This window comes from Anomalospiza imberbis, chromosome Z, assembly GCF_031753505.1.
Source record: "Anomalospiza imberbis isolate Cuckoo-Finch-1a 21T00152 chromosome Z, ASM3175350v1, whole genome shotgun sequence".
Lineage (NCBI taxonomy): Eukaryota > Metazoa > Chordata > Aves > Passeriformes > Viduidae > Anomalospiza > Anomalospiza imberbis.
In genome coordinates this window covers 33,459,000-33,482,430 of record NC_089721.1, presented here as the reverse complement: position 1 = coordinate 33,482,430, position 23,431 = coordinate 33,459,000, and positions in this window count along the sequence as shown.

Below are 23,431 nucleotides of genomic sequence, written 5' to 3'. Positions count from 1 at the left end.
ACCCAGAAAAATTCCCACACTTTGGTAATGCCTTTTCTACTGATTTCTTCCTTTTTCATCATTTTTATTTGAGCACAAAATAAAAATGGGTGGGATGAAAGAGATATATGATCACATTTATGCTTTAAAATATTTTTATTTGAAGAGAAAAAACATGCAATTCAAAATTCCTGAAAAAGTCACTTAATTATGTAATAATATGGATTTAAAAATGGACATCACAGTACTTTTTGAAAAGTTCAAAAATACAATCAAATCAGACCAGAATCAGTAGGTCATTGAAACTTTTCTATATTACTGAAAATCACATTACTCTATGAAAAGCTTTGCTTCATCTTTGCAGTTTTGAAGTGTCTTATCCCACAAATCAGAAATCTCACAAATATACGTGAATGATTTGGAAAAGACCATTCATTGTTTTAGTTTCAATTTAGTATGCTTATGTGTGTTTGAAACTAAGCTTCTAGACTAAGCTCCAGTGGGTTACCACATTACCACATTAACTCTTGGCACTAAGAGTTTGTTCTTGTACCCTGTCAATCATGATCACTACAGCAACAACTCCTTAACAATCATGTTCTACATCAACTACTGCACATCACCATATAACTAAACTGATCTTGTTTACTGATGTGGTCCCTGATGGTCTTAGATTCAGGGCTTGGTCTGCCTCCTGCTGCAGGATGTCTAAGAAAGTAATTATTTTAGAAGGCAGCAGAAGGTGTCTTATCCTCTTGCTCTATTGTGTTTCCTCAGCATTTTGCTGTGTATTGTTTTCTTAGAGAAAAAACACTGCTCCACAGTGGCTATGTTTTTTTAATCACATGGAATTATCAGTAAAGTTTTAATTATCAACCGTATTCAAAATGTAACCATATCTTCAAGGTCTTTGCTATTATATACCATTTAAACTATATATCATAGACTCATAGAGCCATAGGATGTTTTGGGTTGGGTTGGCAACACCTCTGTCATGCACAGGAATCTCTTTCACTAGGTCAGATTGCTCATAGCCTGTCCATCTTGGTCTTGAACACCTCCAGTGGTCGAGTATGCACGAATCTCTGACCACTAGTCCCAATGTCTCAATCTCTTATATTAAAAACGTCTATCCTCTTGTCCAGTCCAAGCAGCCTTTGGTCTGTCATTAAAGACCCTAGTGAAAAGTCTCTCTTACTTTATAAGCTCCCGTTATGTATTGAAAGGCTGCAATAAGCCTTCTTATTTCAAGGCTTACCAGCCTCATCTATCACACTTTTCTTCACAGCAGAGGTGTTCCAGCCCTCTGACCATTTTTGTTGCTCTCCTCTGGACCCACTCTGATGGGTTGTCTTGGTTAGAAAGACAAGTGTCTACTAGGAAAGGGAGGAGTCTCCCTTGGAATAGAGAATGTAAACCCCCTCACTCCGAATTATTATAATTTTGAAATTAGGGGGATCTCAAGCAAAGATAAGAGGATAGGAATAACGGTTCTTTACTAGCATGTATAACAATGCAAACAAACAGAAACGTTAACAACAAACAGAACCTGGAACCCTGTGACAGCCTTCTTGGCCCAGATGGGAAGGAATGCCGGGGAGGCTTTGCTTCACAAACCCCTGGGGCAGTCGATCCTGGGGCCCTGCAGGACTCTAAGAATCATCAAGCTGGAATGGCAGGAATGAGCAAAAATCCCGGGGTGGCAGACAATAGGTATTAGAAGATCTGGAGCTATGGCTTGAACTGTGGGACATCTTGGCAGGCAGGGGGTGCGGGGCTACAGCGCAGAGAAACCCAGAGCGGTGCTGAAGAAGCGCCTGGGGAGGGACAGCGGCAGACCAGCTCCCAGCAGGGCAGAGAGGGGCGAGCTCAGGATCCCGTGCAACAGAGCAGATGGGGATAGGTCCCTCTTTCAGTGAGGTAGGTGTTAATAAGGTCCCAGCCCAATGGCTGCTCTTACAAGCAGAGGCTCACTCACAGAAAGGAAGAAGCCATACAGAACTGGGCTCCAGTGGTGACAGTGAATTCTCCCCGCAGTACGCAACACTTTGACTATCCTCCTCTGATGCCAAGAGCAAGAGAGAGCAGCTGCCCTTAACCTCGTCCTTTACCTGCCCCCAAAACTTGCAGTTCTTCCCCCTCGGAGAGAAAGTCCCAGAGAAAAAGAAGTGTAGCCAGATGGTACACTCCTCTCCCGACCTTGGCCAATTCTTTCATTTTTCTTAAGTACCCCTAAGTATCCAGTAGTTTCCTAGCAACTTATGGGAAAAAAATTCTACAATTAAAAAGGAAAGAAACCCAACCCCCAACACAGGTCAAAACTTTATTGACCTGGGGACTCAGCTGGGTGCAGCATTCTGGTGGTCTGATGAGAAGGGAATAGGAGGGAAGAATCACATCCTTTGACCTACTAGCCACGTTCCTTGCACCATTATCATAGGGCACAGTTGCCATCATAACTGTGGCCAGCTAAGAGCAATTACAATTATTACTGTGCCACTGGCAAAAAAATAATTTAAATAGTTATATTACATTAGTGTGCTTATGATTGAGTTCAAAAATAATAGAACTAATATCTGCTTCACAATGCTTTTACCTTTATGGGTGTAACTGGTCTTTATTCTTTCTGAGTCATTGTGAGCTAGTACTCCTAATTCAGACACAGGGTGTACGTTAAGTATGCATATGATGTATTGTTTCAGACAAAATTTCTCATTATCCAGGGTAAGCAAATTAATGGGCTACATGTCTTATAGCTGGTATGATATCAGGAGCTGCATGTTTTTAATATGGGATGTAATGAAATAGGTGAGCAGTTCCCAAACTCAGAAGTTTCTTCACCTCTTTTTTGCACAACACTGAATCACCCTGTGGACATATGTAGACTAGGAAGAGGAAGAATTGTGTGAGATGAATTACTGGGCAATGAGAACTAGCAGAAAACGAAGGAGAAATGTTATGAGAGCATTGTTCTAAGACTGCAAGACCAGAATCTCAGAATGTAAAGTTTAAAATTTAACACAGTAAGGTTAAAGATGGAATCCAAAAAGGATGACACTATCAAAATTAAGCCCTAATCGTTTGGTTAGGCAGAACAGTGTAATAAAAAACAATAGTTGTCTCAGTCAGCCTTTTTTGTAGCAAGGTATCTAAGAGAACTAACTTTACATTCCAGTATAGTATTCAGGTCTTTTTCGAAATTATGATAAATATTTCCATGATCTCAAGGCCTAATATAACAAACTAGGAGACTGTGAGATGTTTAGATCCAAAGACATTAGAACAGGAAATGGAGGCAATATGGAAAAACTGCAAGCAATGAGATTAGCAAAGGGTGTGGCAGTAAAACTAGTCATTGGCAAGTAGTACATCCTGCCTTTGGTATTAGAAGTCCTTTGTTTTAGTCCCAGAGCCTGGTGCTGAAATATGGGGAGATTTCAGGTAAGACTTATATTCTGAATGAGATTTAAAAAATGCAAAAGGAAAAAATGTAAAAATTTAAACATCTCTGTCAAATGCAATGGACACATCTGCTTCCAAAAAACTATCCACAGAGATATGATAGACAAGGCAAACAGGAAATTGTAGTGACATTCTCTCCTACAATCAATTTTAAATGGTTCCTTTCTAACTATACACAACTGGCTGATTAAGTAATATTATTTGAAACTCACTTTTGACAGACTTAGGCAGATACGTAGAGGCACCAAAACAGACCTAGCAGTCTTCAAAAAGTAGTTGTTTTTATTTTATCATATAAAGCAAGTAATTGTTCAGGAAAATTATTTTAACAGTACAGTTAAAGTACAGTTTACTTTCTATAATAAGCAGTCTTATACAAGAAAGAGCAGGATAGCTCATTATTCTTGAAAGAAGGGATATCCAAGAGACAACAGCTCATTTAAATGACAGTTTTCAGCCCTCATGCTGCACACTTTTCTCTTTTCCAACACTGAGTATGCTATTAATCTTCAGTGCTCATAAACTGTACATGAGGGAGACACAGACTGAAAAAGATTGATAATAAGCTCTAGGATAAGCCAAAATATGGGGTAAGCAGCTTTATTTGGTTAGCTTACAGGAGATGGAGGAAAACAGTTGATGGAAAAGACAGTATAGCTGGAAACAGTTTATTTCAGGGAGGATCAGGCAAGTGACCTTGGTCTATACTACTTTTAATGCAGTCTTCATTATATTTTTGGAAAACAAAAACTAGCAAGCATATGAAAATTCATTTACAAAATAAAATGTAAAATGTTGTATATGTCCATTCACCACACTTATTACATTAAATGTTTTGGTGCCATTGCCAGGTAGAACACAAATATTAATAATGATATTTTTATGTTTTGCTGACATAATTTGGGATGATATTGTGCTCTTGAAACAATGATGTGACCAACATCATATTCTTGGTTCCATATATAGTTTGTTCTCTTTTGTTAAAGCAAGATTCTCAGTGTAAGAATTTAACTTCTCTACTATATTTTTAAAAAAATGTATTCAAAGAAATCATTTTTACTAGCAAGTCAGACTTGCTCTTGGTTTAATACTAGCCATGAATTTATGTCCTTCAACTCATGCATTACTTTTATAACTATTTAAACTCTTCTACCAGGCCACTATAACTTTTTGGACCTTGCAACCTTCCTGTGCAGAATGAGGCAATGTCCTGCAGGTGTGATAGGTAAAAAAATTAGAGATTATTCTCATACAAATTAAAAGCAAGCTCCAAAATGCTCTTCATTTTGTGGATTAGAATAAAAATAATGCACAGACAGCTGAAACTGGAAACCAGTAATTTTGATAAAGCATACATAACAAATTGGTCTGTGGATTTTCTAGTCACACACATGTTTTCACCTGTTCTTGGCAACTGTAGATTATTAACACTATCTGCTGAGCACTGGTGGTTGCTGGTAACTGAAATGTGTTGTTAACCTGACTGGTTGTGCCAGTGCTTGGAGATAATGTGTTCTCAAAACAGCACAGTATGAACACAGCAGGTACCAAGTAAAAGCAATAGCAAGAAATTGAACAGGTCTTCAGGGCTATGATTATTACTGTGGTCTAGTTTTCATTTGCCTTTGGAAAGTCAGTTTCTTGAATATCCTTTGTTAGAAATACCCTCATATTTTCTCTCCAGGCAGCAGAATTCAAGAATTGGAGGAGAGAAATATTCCAGCAATTTACTGGCTTCAGGTGATTTTTTGTTCTGGTTAATTGAGTAAGAGAAAAAATATTTTAAGCTACAGAAATATATCAGAAAATATCAGTCTAATTTGGTAATGTTATTACTTCCTTAAAAACACTGATAGGACCTCAGTAACTGATAAGTACTTACCTATAGTAAACAAATAAGAAAGAACACAGGATAAGCCTTTTGACTTTACTCACATCAAAATTTTCACTACAGGAATAATCTTGCAATGAAATTTTAGACCAAAATGAAACCACTAAATTACTTCAGTGAAACAAAAATAGCAGACTCCAACCCAAGAAAGGAGAGAATTAGATTAAACAATCTCAGCTGAGATGTACATGGAATATGGGGCAAAAGAGCCAACAGGGACCCACACTGGGGCATAGCCATAGGTTCTGGTAGGCAGTGACCTTAGCAGGGGCTAGGCACCTAAGAAAAAATTAGGGCTGAGGAGGCATGAGTCGGAGTTCCCTCTTTAATCAGCATTTTGACAGTAGGTTTTGAACCCCATACCTCAATAAAGTGAATACATAAAGATTTGTTTCATATATAATAGAATTTAATTTTCCTCTTACTAAGTGTAGCAGGACACAGGTTTTGAGTAACTGAATTAACAATGCATTTGCAGTTATGTAGCAACATGTAGTCATTCAAATTTCAGTCAATGAAACATTAAGCTTTGATGTTCCCTGAAAGTTCATTTTCAAGCCCTGGTTTTAAGATCACAAAATCACAGAACACGCTGAGTTGGAAGGCACCCAGAAGGATCATCAAATCCAACCCCTAGCCCTACACAGGGTCATTCCCAAGAGCCACACCATGTTCCTGAGAGCACTGTCCAAAAGCTTCTTGAGCTCTGTCAGGCTGGTACTGTGAATAATTCTCTGGGGAGCTGTTCTGGTGCCCAACCACCCTCTGGGGGAAGAACCTTTCCCTAATATTCAACCTAAACCTCCCCTGACACAATTTCATGCCTTTCCTTCAAGCCATTGATCAGCAGAGAGATGAGATCATACATGCCCCTCCTCTTCTCATCTGGAAGGTGCAGATAGCAATCAGGTCTCCCCTCAGGCTCCTGTTTTCCATACTGAACAGACCAAGTGACTTCAGTCACTCCTAATAAGGGCTCCCCTCAAGGCCTTTCACCATATTTTTTGCCCTCCTTTGTATGCTTTCTAATAGCTTTTTGTCTTTCTCATGTTGAGGTGACCAAAAGTGTGCCAGCACTCGAGGTGAGGCTGCCCCAGCTCAGAGCAGAGCAGGACAATCCCCTCCCTCGCCCATCTGGCAATGCTGGGCCTGATGTCCCTCAGAACAGAGGGGCCCTCCTGGCTGCCAGGGTACTGCTGACTCATGTTTAGCTTTCTAGGACCCCCAGGTGCCTTTCTGCAGCACTACTTTTCAGCATCTCATTCCCCAATCTTTCCCACATCCAGGGTTGACTCAGGTAGAGCATCTGGCACTTTCCCACATTGAACTTTGTATTGTTGGTGATTGCCAGCCTCTAATTTGTCTCTGCAGGGAGTCAACAGCTCCTTCCACTTTTCTGCAAGCATGTTTAGTATTCCTTCCAGTCCAAGTCATTTAAGAAGATTCTAAAAAGCACAGGGCTGAAGATGGAGCCCTGTGGAACCTCACTAGTTATGAGTCACCAGTCTGATGTAAACCCATTAACTATAACCCTTTGTTCCCATCTTGTGAGTCAGCTGTTCACCTACTGCATGTGTTTATCCAGCTCTGTGCTGGACACTTTGTCCAGATGGGTACTGTAAAAGATGGTATCTAAAGCTTAGTTCTGGCCCGGATTGGGTTAATTTTTGCAGTAGCCATGAGTGAGAATCACTAGGACCTGGAAGTTATTATACATCATCTTCTTGGGGTGGGGGAAGTGGCCCCTGCTGGGTCACATAGTGTGACAGCAGTTGAATTGGACTTGTAGGTTAACATTTTGCATGAGAATCACTCTCTTTTGTAGACTTTTTAAATTAATGTCATTTCTGTTAGTGTTTGTTTTTCTTATGTCATTGCTGTTTCCAGTAAGTTGTTCTTATTTCAGCCTGTGACATTTACCTGTTCTACCTTAAATTCTTCTCTCCTGCCCTCAGCTGGAGGTGTGGGAAAGAGGGAGATGAAGCAGCAGTGCATTGTTTCAATGGGAACACTGAATAGAAAAATACCATTTTTAAACCATGATATAAGAGAATATGATACATGACAATTAAGAAGCCTTGTCTTGATCAAGCATGATTTATGTCTTAATCATGCACACAAATAACCATAGGATGTGGAAGTCTGAATACAAAATGTATGTATTTGTATGTAGATGCCTGTATTTAATAATGATAGTCATGGACGACTTAATAGCTTACATTTTTACCAAAAGAACCTTTTTTAATACATGTTGATATTTATTCTCAAAATAGTTATCTAGATGTAAAAGACTGACTGATAAACTTAAAGAAATCCCTTACTGTGTAAACATATACCACTTCAGGAAAAACATTAGCTGGAAGTCACCAATGAGTTTTCTCTGCTGAAAATACAGAACAATAAGCCGCCAGAAATTTAGTCAAATTAAAAAAAAATCAAACAAACAAACAAAAAAGAAAACAACAACAATAAAAACAAGAAAAAACCTGCAGCAAAATATGTTCTTACTGCAGACAAGTCTCTTACTGCAGCCCAAGGACCTGAAAGCAATGACTCAAGTAAGCATTACAAATTTGGTGACTGTTTTCATTCACTTATCTTCCAGCACCAAATATAGAATACAGCAGTAAAAAGAAGGGAGAGAAAGTGTCTGGTCTACATTTACAAACACGATTTTAGTCATACAAGAAAAAATTCAAATAAAAGCCCTAACGAAAACATCTGACCAAGCCTCCTCAGAACAAGTAGCTCATTTTGCTTCTGCTTACTCCTGCACTTCCTGGAACACATGTCAGCTATGAGATTGACACACTGTTTGCTATAGTGTCAAAAAAGAAATCAGTTAGTGATCATTTAGTGTATCGCAAGACATGTGTTTTTAATGCCATTAGTAAAATGTCTTAAGTTTTGTACTGGACTGGTAGTACAGGAACTCAGGACCTGTCTTGTCTGGCCTTGACCCATGTCCTGCTTTTACTTTTTCTTAACAAGCATTTGGTGGCCATTGCCAAACCTGTTGGAAGATATAGCTCCAAAATTACTGTATCTGGGCAAGACCTGAGTCTCCCAGGGAGGTCCAGTGCAACTAGTAACTCCTCTTATATCCCCAGGTGTGGGAGGAGATGGTTAACCTTCCAGGCTTCAGATGAGAAGCAATAAGAAGGAAGAAGACTGCAACATGGAAATACATGCTTAATACTGTAACATGGAAATATAGTCCCTCTGGGACAGAGATGAAACCCCAGAATACACACCAATCATTCTCCAGTGAAAATCTCAAGAAGCTGGAACTTGTCATCTTATGCCCCTTCCCCTGTGTTTCCACAGAAAGCATGAACTGTTGGTACTAGAACTTGGAGAGCTGTTGGAAAGGTGAACCTAACACCAGAGCCAAGAGGTAGAAATTAACAGTTTCTTGATTTTTCTGAATGACAATGCTTACTGTATTATTAGTGAGATTTTCCCCTTTTACTGAGATAATTTTGAATTTGTGTTGTGCTATTGAAACATTAATGTGATTAACATAATTGTCTTGGTTCTATATATCTTGTTTCTTTTTGTCCATGAAAATGGTTTTAGCGTAACAATCAATTCCAAAGTCCTGTCCTTAAATGTCATACAAAACATATTTCCATTGTATAATTATATTGATTGTTGTATGTGAGGTGCTCAGAATGATCAATAACCATTTGTAAATGACTTGGGCAATTTTTGGCTCAGAAGTTAACCTATCTTAAATTCTTTTTGTGTTAAAGGCTGGGAGACAACAGTGAATCAAGTGCAGCATGCATATATAAAATTAAAAGAAAATCAAACCTATGTTTAAAATAGAAATCAGCTCCTTATCTAGGCTTACTGTAAAAAGAAACACTCTGAAACATTGTTTTACTACATAAAGCACATCAGTGCAATATTATAATTTTTAAAGGTATTTGTATGCATCTGGTATCAGAGAAGTACCTAGGTACAGAGAAATTGTGTGTGTAATTTGTTACAATAAACCCCTTTCTTTAGGGTATCAGAGGTTTCTTTTGAGACTGTATAAATGGTTCAGTTGCTATCAGAATAGAAAAACTTTTTTCTCTTGTCTCCCCTCCCTTTCATTCAAAAGTTTTAATTTATCAAATACATTCTTGTATTCGGTATCATGTTATATTTTAATAATATAAAATAGCCCATTGAATATCTTTGCTTCTTCTTCTTCTTCTTCTTTCTTCTTCTTCTTTCTCCTTCTTTCTTCTTCTTCTTCTTCTTCTTCTTCTTCTTCTTCTTCTTCTTCTTCTTCTTTTCTTCTTCTTCTTTTTCTTCTTCTTCTTCTTCTTCTTCTTCTTCTTCTTTCTTCTTCTTCTTCTTCTTCTTCTTTCTTCTTCTTCTTCTTCTTCTTCTTAGTAGTATTACTACTGCTACTAAGAAAATCCCAAACATAAATAAGGAAGCCCAGAGAAGCATGCAAGTAACACTACAGTAAGCCTCATTCAAATACAGCAAATCTGGAACACTTAAATAATCTTACAGACTGAAGGTGTACTTCTTTAATATTTATTAAATCTCCTGAGACTGATCTATTATTACAGTTCTAAAAAAATCCAAAATTAACTCTAACTACTTAATTCAAGCTTTCTAATTCTACTTTTTAAATATATCTGTCTCTCCTGGAAGTCAGAGGTATGAAAGGATCAAGACAACAGGGCTTGGGTGTTTATTTAACCCTATTGTAACCTAACTGTAGTGAGGTAGGTTATTTAAAAGTATGAATGGGTAGTAAAAAGATATAATTGAATTTTCTACTTATTGATGCAACTGATAAGTTTTCAAAATGTTCATCATTAAAATATACTTTGCGATAAGACATCAAAAGGAGGCATTTAAAATTCCAACAAGTGAAAAAGAAAACATTTTGTAATCTTATTCCATAACCTTACTCCAGTTTTTCCTAGCTCTGCAAAACATACTGCCATGTTTGTAAGCCCATGTCCCCTAATTCCCATTAGTAAGTATTACAATTGTTTGTACTTCAATTATTTATGAAAAACTTCCCCACAAAGATTTCACCTTTATGAGAAGAATCATTCTATTTTGTGTTTGAGCAGTAACCACTCATGTCTGCGTAATTAAAGCAGAATATTTCAGTTTAACATCTCTAACACAAGAGAACACTAAATGAGCCTTTTCCATTAGGGATCAAAAGTAAACTACAGCAATAAACAGGAAAGCAATTTCAGCAATGCATCAGAAGATCAGGTGTGCTGTTATCACAGACACAGACACATGTACATGGACCTTGGAGCAGTCAGCTCTACAGTGCTGGGTCAAATCTGAATGAGTGAGAAATGGCACTTGAGCAATTACTGGGTTAACACTTCTTAGGCTTACTGCTACTCTGTAATTGATCTCATTTGGAAAGATTTCCCATTTGTTTTTTTCAAAGATTTTGTTGTTGGGTTTAATATAACACAAAGCAATTAGTCAGAGCTTTTTGTATCTTCAGTACTATGCATACACCTTGAAAAAGTATGTATTATGTTTCTTTAGTATTAATTCAGGTGATACCACATAACACATCTTTACATAGTTTTTTTTTCTTTTTTTAACACATTAGTAAACAGCTGATCTATCTTAACAAAATATGTTCTGCTCACTGGTGTTTGGAATAATATTGAGGCTGACACCATAAGGTGGATTACCTTCTGCTGTCTGTGCTAACCATTTAGACCCCAGTACAAGTAGTCAACTTTTAGAGTACTCGATTTATCATGTTTTACCATTTCATAATACAGGTCCAATACTTTCAAGCAAACACTTCATCCAAAACTTGGTTAAGAAAAAAAATATTTTTATTTCAACACAGATTTTGCTTCCCATGTACTGCAATATTTAAAACCAACAACTTATTTTTCTCACATCTCTTCATGTAAGAATAACAAAAATCAGAGCCAGTGCTGTATAGACATAAAGGTGCAGTGATGATCTCTGAAATTAATCTACCAGATTAACATTTAGCTTCTACAAGTGCAATAATGCTAATATTAATATGTCTTATTGTTTTCGTGAGAAGGGTTGGTGTTTGGGTTTTTGGGGTTCTCTTAAATGGAATATTGATCAATGACTGCCTCTGGGAGTATGATTTCAAGAGTATCACACAGAATGAGGAAGAATAAAATGTGTTCTTGAAGACCACTCAAGAACTACTTTAAAAATATAAGAGTATTCTGATGCGTCGGCTACCTGTCACGACCTCAAGCGGTTGAAATGCACTGGCTAGAACTGCCTGTATGAGGCTGGGTGGCTGCCACGTGAGTCCAGGCACTCCAGGGGTTGGTGTCTGCCTCCCTGGTAATGCTGATCACTGCGGCGTGGGTAAGGCAGGTTTGGTAGCTTCACACACTGAGAGAGAGACAAAGGGACAAGAGAAGGACACTTTGCTTGCGAGCCCAAAGAACTTTTATTCCCCCATGCATGGTTGGAACAAAATGCTCTCAGTGCAATGCAATGCAAAATGCTGGAGAACAAAGGGTTACAGCAGATTAAGTAGGGGGTGGGCGGACAGGGGTGGAAACCTGCCTCGTCCAATGGGGACAAACGAGATAGGGTTTCACAACCAATGGTGACATAACAGAAGTGGGCACAGCATCCTGGGACAAATAGAAAGGCTAAGGTGGGGTGACTGATACATGATTTTCATGAAGAAGCTGGGAGTGATTACAAGATTGACACCTGGCAGGGAGTGAACAAACCTTGACTGACAGAACCAAATAAGGAGAAAACTGGGAGAAGTGAGAAAATTAACAGTTAACTGTGGATCTGAGCAGCGGGAAATCTCGGGGTAAACAACTTGGAGCAAACCACTGTGAGGGAAAAATAGGGGTGTACAAGGAACATACTTAAGTAACATTAATTAAACTCCAGACTAAACCAACCCAAACCACAACATTCTGACAATGGATACTATATTTATGAGATGTTGAATCAGTCTATTTCTCATCTGCCCCACCTTTTTACTTTCATAAATGTACCCATTTATTTTTGCCTCTTACAAACTAGAAGGTTTATATAAATTAAGTCTGTGAGCCTTTAATCTGGTGAGACTTCCTCTGCCAAGTCACACAAGATCTGATTTGAGTTGGCAGGAAGTTTAAAACTTCAACAGAGAAAATCTTTGAAAATTAGCCTTTTAAGAAAAGAAGATTTTGTTTTATGAAAGATTCTATCAGTATGCAAAATTCTTCTCCTAAATGCTACTTGAGTGCTTTAAATTATGAAGAGTGAAATTTCAAAAGATATGAAATAAATGGAACATTTATGTAGTATCCAGTATTCATATACTCTGCATTATTCTTTAAATGACTGCTATTCAATCCCTTAAATGTAGATTACTTTTTGTTGCATACTGGAAGTAGAGTTGCATTTTACTACTTGATTCTTATTGAAAATTGATTAACTAATATGCCTTCAAGTGTTCAGATTTTTAGGCTTCAGCTTAGGGAAATATTTCTTCAAGTAAATTTCTGCTAGATCTTGAAAGTCTAGGTTAGTTTAAAAATCTGTCAAATTTACTGGTGGAAAGACTCACAAAGTGAGGTTATAAGTACAAAAATATTGGGATGATCTACAGTGTACACATAAGTTTTTGTACAGGTTTTAAATGTTTTATTGAGTTCTAAAAGTCTTGAAATATTAATGTGTCTGGTTCTTATTGATAGAATATCTTTATTAAAGAAACAGATTACTGAATAATCTAGTGGTTTTCCTTTTTTTAAATTTTATTCAAGACTTTGTATTTCTGGAGAAACTTCATTTACCTCTTTTTAAAATTCAATTCAATACAGAGTACTGTAGAGTCCTACCTTTTGCTCTGCCTATACAGTCATTTCTGTGTTCTATTATGCAAAATAACAAGCATCAAATATTTCAAACACTTCCTTACAGTAACATTTGCAGTCTGTAAATTAAAGACTTGAAATTCTCAGGACTATTTTTAATAATCCTTTGATTATTCTATTTCATCCTATACTTTAGTTTTCAAGGTTGTGCAGAAAGAGCAAATGACCCAAAAAAAGATAATTTAGGTCAGTCAAGTATATATTTGGCAGAGCTGTAAGATTTAGTGTGCCAAAAATTACAAAATAAAATAATAATGAAAATTAAATAAATTAAAACAAAGATACAGATATATCAAATAACTGAGGAATTAGTGCATTCAATGTACCCTTTCAGCACATTATGTAGCTAGAAGAGTTCCCAAGCTATTTCCAAGAGTATGTCTTGTATTTTTAAGTTAACTGAGAAACTCCTGAGACTTTGGCCAGTTAAATTATTTTTAAGGAAGGAATAAAAGGTTTTTCATAGCTGGGTTTTTTCCCTTTTCTTTTTTCTTATGCAGAAAAAAGCTTTGAAACTACATTTAAAAATATCTGTCAAGTTCACCAGCTTGCTTTAGGTGGCTTATTTCTCTAGATCACTTCTGGTGTGGCCAATGATCAGTGGACTTATAAATTTATAGGGCTTATATAGGTATACATGGGATACCTTTGCTCCTGTGAGGGTCAATAATGATTCAAAACTTTTGCCCATTTGTGGCAGTTCAGGGTGCTTTGCTGAGGCCAGGTTTGCATCCCTTAAGGGGATGTTTTTGGGTATGTAATGGCTAGTCTGCATACACAGAGGAAGTGAACTGTTACTGTCTGGAGGCTACAAAGGAGGCCTTGCAGAAATTAGGATGCAGTGCTCAAATACAAAGGCCCATGCAGACCTGTAGAAAGTCAATGCTTGAAATATATAAATAAAATATCTAATTAAGGTACAGATTTTAAAGCAATTTAAAAATATCTTTCCTGTAAACTCCAGGAATTTAACATGACTATGTTTTACAAAAGATTTTCAGTTCCTCTCATGTGACTGAGAAACCCTGAGGCTCTTTAGGTTTTTAAATGTTATACAGAATTAAAATTTCTCTTTATAAATGCCTTAAAAGAAGGGATTATCTATTGTATAAAATATAAAGAAGTGGTGTGAAAAAGCACAGCTCCACCAAAGTGGAGGAGGCAATATGAAAAAATGTAAAGTCACCCTAATTTTGAAATCATTTCAATACATCAGTTACATAAGAATCCAAGGAAGCACCATTTAAAGCAAAAAAATTGAAAGATATTACAAATAAAACATTTATGATAAATTTCTCTAAACAGAATTTATCTATTTCTGAACTAGTGAATATATATTAATTTTAATGAAAATAAAAACATTGATAAGGACTGCTAATTTCTAACTATATTTTTAATGTGTGTAAATAAAAATTTGCTGGCAAGTCTGCCTATAAATACTCAACAGTTTCATGCTTCATTACATGAAAACTTTCTCGACAGTTTTCATTATTGATACTGATGAATTTATGGGAGGCAAGATTATTATTATTTTTCTTTACCAAGCAGAGGCACGTAGACAAATATCCAATTACCCCCAGAAGGGCTAGTAATTTAAAGGTTTATATATTATAGGTGGTGTCTCAGACCTAGCAGGAGGTTTACAAAGCTTGGGGAAAAGAATGTATCAGTGATAATGGACACAAAGAATCCAGAATTTACAGGTCACCAGGAAAGTAAATTCAGTAAATTTGCTGAAATCAGCTTCTACTGGACAAACATAATGCCAGCAGGAAGAAGATCACAACTGCTGACTCACAGCCTACCTACTCAAGAAACTCACTAACAGAACAGAAGAGAAAGACCAAGCATGGGACTAATTAGCATGAGATATGAGGAAATCATTTAGCCAATAGAATAAGAGAACTCTGCAGCCAATGAGCATTAATTTCTTTGTTAGCTAAAATGTATAAATAATTAAAACTTTTAATGACATTGGGACACCTACCACCAAGAGGCCCAGATCAATGGGATGCTCCGGTATCCACTGTGATAACAAGGTGGTGACTGTCTTCTGCTTTCTGTTCCTTTCACATCCTACCCCTCCATCTTTTCTATTTTTTCTATTATTCTACCTCATATTCATCATTAAATCAAGTCCATATTATTGACTTTACCATATGGTCATGTTTGCCCCTTAGTTCAGGCAGAAGCATCTCTCACTAATCAGATCTTAAGAGAAGGAAAAAATGGCTTTGAAACGTTTTGAAGCTGTTTTTAGATATGTATCCATTTTGATGGGCTATTTTAAATTCTTTAAGTGTAAAAAAAATCAAGTAAAATGTGAGGCAGAATATAATTGTAACAAATTGGATCTAAACACTCCATGATCTAACCCCTTTGTATACTGTATGAACATGTGCAATGAGTGTGTTTGTACTCAACATTAACTACATTTTGGCAAATTTTCTTATGCAAGTTTTGGTAAGCAGTTTCAAAGTAGCTTTATTAGTACTGTAAGCTGGTTTGTATTTCCTGGAAAATTTCAATAGAATTATTCACTGATTTAACACAAAAATAGCAAGTATGAAAAAAAAACCTGAATAAAAATCTGGCATTACATGCAAACTACTTATTGCCTACCTCTAAACAAACTTAAACCCCATTTCAATCATATCTGTTATTTACCAGCTTAAAAATCAGCTAAATATAATGGACACTAACAGCACAGTCAATGAAAAATTAATTAGTCCTTTATATTAGGAAAGATGACCTACTAATTTCTATGAGAAATTCATCAGATCATACTTTTTTAACTAAAACACACTTCACATTCTAGCTAAATAAACCAGGTAATCAATAGTTTAGAACATGTTTACAGTTATTTTGGTTTGGGATATTTTGGTTTTATTTCTTATTGGCTGGTTGGTTGGTTGGTGTGGGGGCCAAAGAGTCAGCCAAAGAAGGGCTTGTTGCACTCCCCTGGAGGGCTAACCCCTGAGCCCCAGACTTTTGGTTAGGGTGAGCAAATATCACCCTCAGAGGCCTTTGCCTACTATGTTAGTTAATCCCTTGTTGCCCATTGGTCCCTCCCCTCAAGCTCTGCCCCTTAGCCCACATCCCATTGGTTACTGATTTGGCCCCACTCCTTACCTTCCTTATATAAACCCCTGTTTCTCCCCAGTTCGGAGCATTTCTGTTCCTGGCTCCCTTTGCAGTCTACTCTGGAACGCCACACAGAGCTCCAGTCCCCTTCACCGTCTTGCCTGAGAAAAGAAGCCAGCGATGAATATCACACACTGTGCTGGGAGAAGGACGTGCCTGTGCCCCTGAGCCATCCTTCTTTGGACGTTCTTTAGGAAGGTCGCGGCACCCTTAGCACCACCCCGCTGCCACGGGAGGTTGGTCAGGTTTCTTTTAAACCTGTGCAGTTAACTTTTCAACTCCTGTATGGACTAGGGAAAATAAGATAGTTCATCATAATTCTGCTTTTGAGCAGAGATGGAAGTCCACACTGACAACATGAAGAACAGGCACATTATATATTTATTAAAAAGTCTAGGTTCTTAAGTGGCAAAAACATTTTGTAGAAATTATTACCTCTTTTAAAATATTTTGAAAAATTATATGTATTTCTGAAGACAGCTCACCATGTGAATTTGTATTTCAAATGTATCATGTAATTCTATAGAATTTTTCTTAAACAACAATATCCACCGTTTAGCAGGTGCCAAAATACCTGATTAGTATTGAAGATCAAAATTATCACATGATAAAGAAGGAACAGGATTTTTTGCATATAGATTTCCTTCCAAGAACCTCACACTGAATACATTATACCATTAACTGGATCTATTAATGGTGCAAGGTGCCTCATACTTCCAGCATGAGATCAGAATTATACAGGATTATTAATAGGGTTACATTTTACCACTTAGTACTATCAGATATTTACAGAGACAGAAGCAATTATAAATGACACATTGAACTTCTGAAAATGTTACTATAAAGCCAATCTGTGCCAACATATACTTTATCTTTATGCATTATTTGTTTGCAGAAATTTTCATTAGTTTTCTACCACTTATTCAAACCAATTAATTCATAGAATATCAGTGCCACAAATGAACATTTTTATCTGTTGTTCAAGTAATTCTATAAATAGATAGATTTATCTGTGAAGTTTTGTTCAAAACTCATTTCACTAATTTTGAACTGGAATTGTGAAAAAGGCAAGATTTGCAACACAAATATTTCTGTCCCACCTAGCTCCTAATTCTTCATGTCTTATGGAATAAATGTGAATTATAACAGACTTCTTAGGGTTCCTTTAATTTTGCATTTGAGCTAGATCTGATAGTAGATTTGAAAAGCTAGGAAGAGATTTTCATTAATCCTTTGGGGGTTAAAGAAGTAATCAGACACACTGGAAGCATGGCTTTCATTGTAAGACAGACAGAGCACGAGCAATTAGTTGCGAAGTTTCTAAATGCATAAGGATGGCACAGTTGGCCATATTGAATGTGTTTTGTGGACAAATAAACTGATTTGTAGCCTGTTAAAGACTATGGAGATTTAGCCACTTAATATATCAAATTTCAGATTTTCTTTTTTTCTTTTAATTAATAATTTTTTTTATTTTCTAGTGTTCTTTTTTCACTAAATAGAAGACACTATTTTATCCAGGGATGAAGTGTATGAAATCAAGGTGGGGTAAGATGACTTAGATACTACTTATACATTTCTGTACTTTACAGACTCTTAGGGAATGGTGGAGTCTGTTGGATGACATCTCCTTTGACCCTCAGGTAACTGCAGTACTGCTCAGGCCAGTGTTCATGGGGCAAAAGGTTCTTCTAAACTTAATGCTATAATAAATCACATAGACATAGGCATAGCGAACCAGATATGTGGTTCATTGAATCCAATGTCTTGTCGCACTGGCATGCAATAGTGGTTTCAGAGGCAAAGGAGCAAGATACACCATTTATTTCTCCAAACTCCAAGTTGTAAAAGCTGGCTTTTACTCTATCTTCACAAAAGCATTCTCCCTGGCATTGTAAGAGAGTGAATAAAGCGCCTGGCACATAGACAAGATCTGTAAAATCTCTTGGGACTTTACTTGCTCTTTGCAATTAAGGTGTAATTAAGCTGTGTTAGATCATATGCTGAACTGAGCTCTTCACAGCTGCTAATACTACATATATATGTATAATATATATATAATTATTAATAATAATAATTCATATATTTGACAGTTAAGAAGATAAGATGTTGCAGTTTGGGAGTTAAACTTCTGCTTTTGGATACTCTGAAGATCTTCTCACATAAGTTTAGACCAAACACTGTCTCAATCTTTTTCTGAAATAAAACTGAGTCAGATTTTTTTGTCAAATTCCCATATGACTTAGCAGTTTAGCAAGTGTAAAAATTCTGGAGGTATGCATTTCACCTCAGAAAGTACTGTTACATTTGCATAGCCAATACAATCCTGAGATGAAATAGGACTCTTCTGCAATTAACATATTTCCTGACATAAGTTCAATTAGAAATCCTTAGTATCAATGATGATAAAGAATCTAGAAATAATGTTTGACTTCCAAAACCCATACAGCATTTGAAAGGCTGAAAGTTGATAGGAAGTGGAAGAAGTCTGATTAAAATTAATCTAGGAGCCATTGTGAGGTTCCAAGTTTACCTGTCATTCTAACTTCTTATACTGAACCTTGAGTTTTTCTTTTCCATAATATAATACCACTTCTGACAGCAGATAATGAATTGCATGAGGAACACCCCTGGTGAAATACTTATAGCAGAGGAATGCATAGAATTTCCTGCAATTTTTTTAATGAGCAGTATGTGCCTTTTCTATATATGTACCTTTATTGGTAAATTACAAAGAAAAACAAGGGTTATGCAATGCATTTGTTGAATTCATGACCTTCAAAGCCTAACTTTCTTACAAGACCAATAACCATACAAATATTCCTCCTATTAAATTCAGAATAGTTAAGGTAATAGCTATAAATGAGTGGAGCTGTAACATTGGTTGATGCTTCAGCAGCACTTCATCCTAGTGCAAATTCTATGGATTAGTGGTGCCTGGTGGTAGTAAAATGATTTTCAGCCTTTTCTAACAACTTCCATATTAAAAAAATAAAAGAAAAAAGAAGTTTTTGGAGAATCTATAGCAGGTTCAGTTTTAAAAATTCAGGATACTTTAACTTTTAGGCAATAATTTCAGGAAAAAGCAGAAGGAATATCCATCAAATGTACTGTAATGAATATTAAAAAAAAATTCTTAAAACTGTGATCCACAGTTAGCATTCCTGTTGTAATGCCAATTTCCTAGAGTAAATTAATTTAGAGAATTACTCCTCTTTTTCAATAACACAAAATTCTGTGCAATGAAGTCAACTTCATATTCACCTACCTTTGTTCCTCTGGGAAGTGGTGGTGGTAGGGCACTGCTTTCTGGTGCTTTGACATATCCATTGTAGGCTACTTAAAAACAGTTTTAATGGGGCAAAGGAAGAAGGTTTTTAGACTCTCCAGCCATATTAAAAGTCTATGATGCAGCAGCTGTCCATGGAAACACATCAAAGAGGAATAAAAGGGCTGTCCAGGGGAATACATGACTCAAAAAACCCCCAAACAGTGAGGAAGCTTTTTAACCTGCCAAACCTACTCTTTTCAGATTGCTAGCTCTAGAACCTAACTCTAATCAAAATTTCTGCAAAGTAAGAGACCTCTTTCTCACCTCTTCCAGGCAACATGAAGTCAAGTTTCAGATAGTAATATCACAACAGGGATTTTAGAAGCATTTCAGGAGTAATAAAAAAAGCAAAATTGTGAGACGCATAATTTTCATTGAAGCATCCCTGCTTAAGCAAGAAATCTCTTGGTCTAAAAAGAAGTATATATGAATTTGTAGCAACTAATTCTTTAACAGCTTAATAATCATAACAACAGTATAAAATGTTTTGCTCCTTGAAGCAAATAAGATGGCATTACAGCTCAGTATTGAATCATAATTGAATCCTGTGCAATCTCACAGGAATTCCAAAGTATGCCATTTACATATTTACCTAACAGCACAGCACTGAATTGAAATTACAGTAAAATTCTGCCAATGTTTGGCTGAAGTATGTTATGTAACCTGGTTGATCCTGCAGTACACTTCAACCTGGATAAAACTAATTTTCAGTGCTAATCATTTTTATTCAGGCTACATCAGACAAGTAGGGGAAGTTTAACTAAATATTACATTTTTCATATCCTAATTTTTTATATTTAAATTTAGGGCAGTTTGCCATCACTTATGGTCCTTGTTTTCAACAGCAACAGCAGTAGAATATGTGGCTTTATATAGTGAAGGTGTTCTAATTCCTTAACATAAAAGAGGGGAAAAACAAAGCATGCAATAAAGAGTTCAACAAGTTTGAGTGAGAATATTTGGCTTTGTTTTCTTCTGTTTAAAGTTAAAAAAAAAAAACAGCTGTAATGTTAAAAAGAGGCTCTAGAGTATAACAACAAAAAGACAAAAAACCGAAATCAAAATCATATAAGCTATGTTTAAAACTGAACTTTGTTTAACATCCAGATTTAATGCTTTTTTCCTTCAGAAAAAAAGACATGGTTTGTCAGCTGTAGAGACACACTACCATGGCAGATAAGGATGAAATAGATGACTGCTTCAGGTTTTGTCCAGAAGACTAGTATATACGATTCTACACTTCCAAAATAATATCCACAAACACTAGCTTGAGAAACTGCCCTTAAAAAAGAAAAGAGAAAAGAGAACTATCTTTGCATTCTGTGACTCCAGAAGCTGTCCTAATAGAACCCAAAATACTAGTATCATAATGCTAAACTAGACTCATTCTTAGTAAGAACAACAGTGTTGTATTGAAAGGGAGGATTATACAGTTTATCCAGGTTATTCCATTCTGGAGTGGGAGAGGGGGAAATGTTTAAAACATTGATTAGATTTAACTTTGTCCAGTGAGAACGCTGACAGGTCATGACACTTTTTTCAAATTTTCATTTAAAGCAGATACTGACTTCATAAAACAATTTTTTTTGTTGTTTTTACCTTTCTCTTTTTATTTTAGTGGTATGTTGTGAGCAAAACTTCATGAAAACTTCAATATTTCCACCCCATTTTGTAGCCAGATCTTATTTTACATTTATTTACTGGTAATCAGATCATACAGCATTCTTCTTATTTCACACAAACCTTTATGCAATCTCCAAGTTCTAATCAAGTGGATTAAATCAGTATTTTGTTAGATAAATATATTTTCAAATAATGCTAATATGTTAAAGGAACTTGAGTGACAATTCAATTCTAGTAAGGCAGAATTTATATGGGTCTTCTTTTTGCCATGGTTGATAGTATAACTAACATTATTAAGGTTTAGAAACCATCCCTAGACTATGAGCCAGGCTTTTTCAAAACTAAACAATGTATATCATACTCTAGAGAAATTGCAGGTTCTTCAGATTTCTTCTCATCAGTTATGAGAAGTTATAAATTCTGTATAAATTCTGATAATTTTGAAAACACTTTATGAAGAAGAATAACAATTGCTAGCTTTTCACTTGTTCATTGCTTTCTTGCTTTCTTGTTTTTTTTTTCTTTTTTTTTTTTTTGTTTTCTTTTTTTTTTGACAAGTTTTGAGGTTTAATTCTCCAAGAGAGTTTCAGAAAGTAGTAAGCATCTCCTCCAGAAATTTGAAAACAACAAATGTACAGAAATGTGTACAAACGGTATAATTTCACACTTTACATAAAAAAACCCAAAACATTGATGTCATCCAAAAGCAAACACATTAACTAAGAGTCAAAGACAAATGAAAGTCTCTGAAAAAGCTGCATAACATAAACCTTTCAAAAATGCCAAGGCATTTGGCAAAATAGACAAAAATATTGCCATTGGTGTGCTTTCTTTGTGGTTTCTCTGTGTTCCCACATGACCTGCAACCATTGCACACTTTCAAATGTCACCTATTATAAAGTTTGGATATCTTAAATTCAAGACACAGATCGACAAAAGCAAATTATGCCCTAGAACAACACTTTTTGATGTCTGACAGGTAACCAGACATAAGAGACAGCTTAGGTCCCTTGCAGCAGCTACATAGTCTATCAGATCACTAAAACATTCTGAAAATAGGCTATATCAATAGTACTGGATTTTTACCTTCATCTTTATAAAACATTAATTCAATCTCCTGCTTGTATAGGATAACTAGGTGAAAGCAGAGAAGGCATCAGACAAGAAACCAATATTACACCATGTTTGAGAAAGGATCCATGAGTTATACCTCAATTGACAAAGCCATAAAATAAAATTCAGTAAAGGCTAAAACTGCTGGAAATGCTAGTCATCCAAGCCATGCAGGACAGATATGGAACTGTAATTTGATTAAAAATAACACACATGGATTCACAAAATGAAATAATAGTACCTCAGAATTTTCAAAGAACAAGCAAAGAATCTCTTAGGAAAAGTGCATACATATCTTATTTAATTTTTTATATAGTATTTATTTATATTTTCATCCAGTTGTCCAGAAAAGATACTATGATATTTCTTACTATATGTAGCCTGTATACATTCTGGATACATTGCTAACATAACAAGTTGATTTTTTAAACTATGTATTCTGTTTGGAGAGGGAAAGGATATTAAAAACTGATTTCCTCTTGAGGAACATAGAAAATTGTAAAACACACTCATTCAGATTTCAAAATAACCTTATTTATTTCTGTGAGTGGGAATAAGAAAGCCTTTTAACGGCATTTGGCATTTAAGAACCTGCATTTTCTGGTTTAGATCCCACCAACAGGCAGGGCATAGCAATCAAATATCAGCAATCATGTGTTCTTTTAAGACATGACATAATTAGAATGCAGTACATTACATAGGGTTTATTTGTTTATTTATTTGTTTATTTGAGAGTTGTGTGTGTGTGTGTGTGTGATTGTGCATACACACATATTTGATTATAAACATAAGGTTCATTTATTTCTTCTCAAAGTTCTGAAGATCTCTTTGTTATTTCTCCCTTTTCATTAAAAAAATATTAGTTGTCATACACCCTCCACTTTCTGGGAATAAGTACTCATAATTCTGATGAACTGTGGTCGATTTTTCAGACTCTTCTTCAGATGCATTTTTATGGTGTGTCTCCTGTGCTTTTTAATTTTTGGTTTAAGTCTTGTTTGAGGTTAG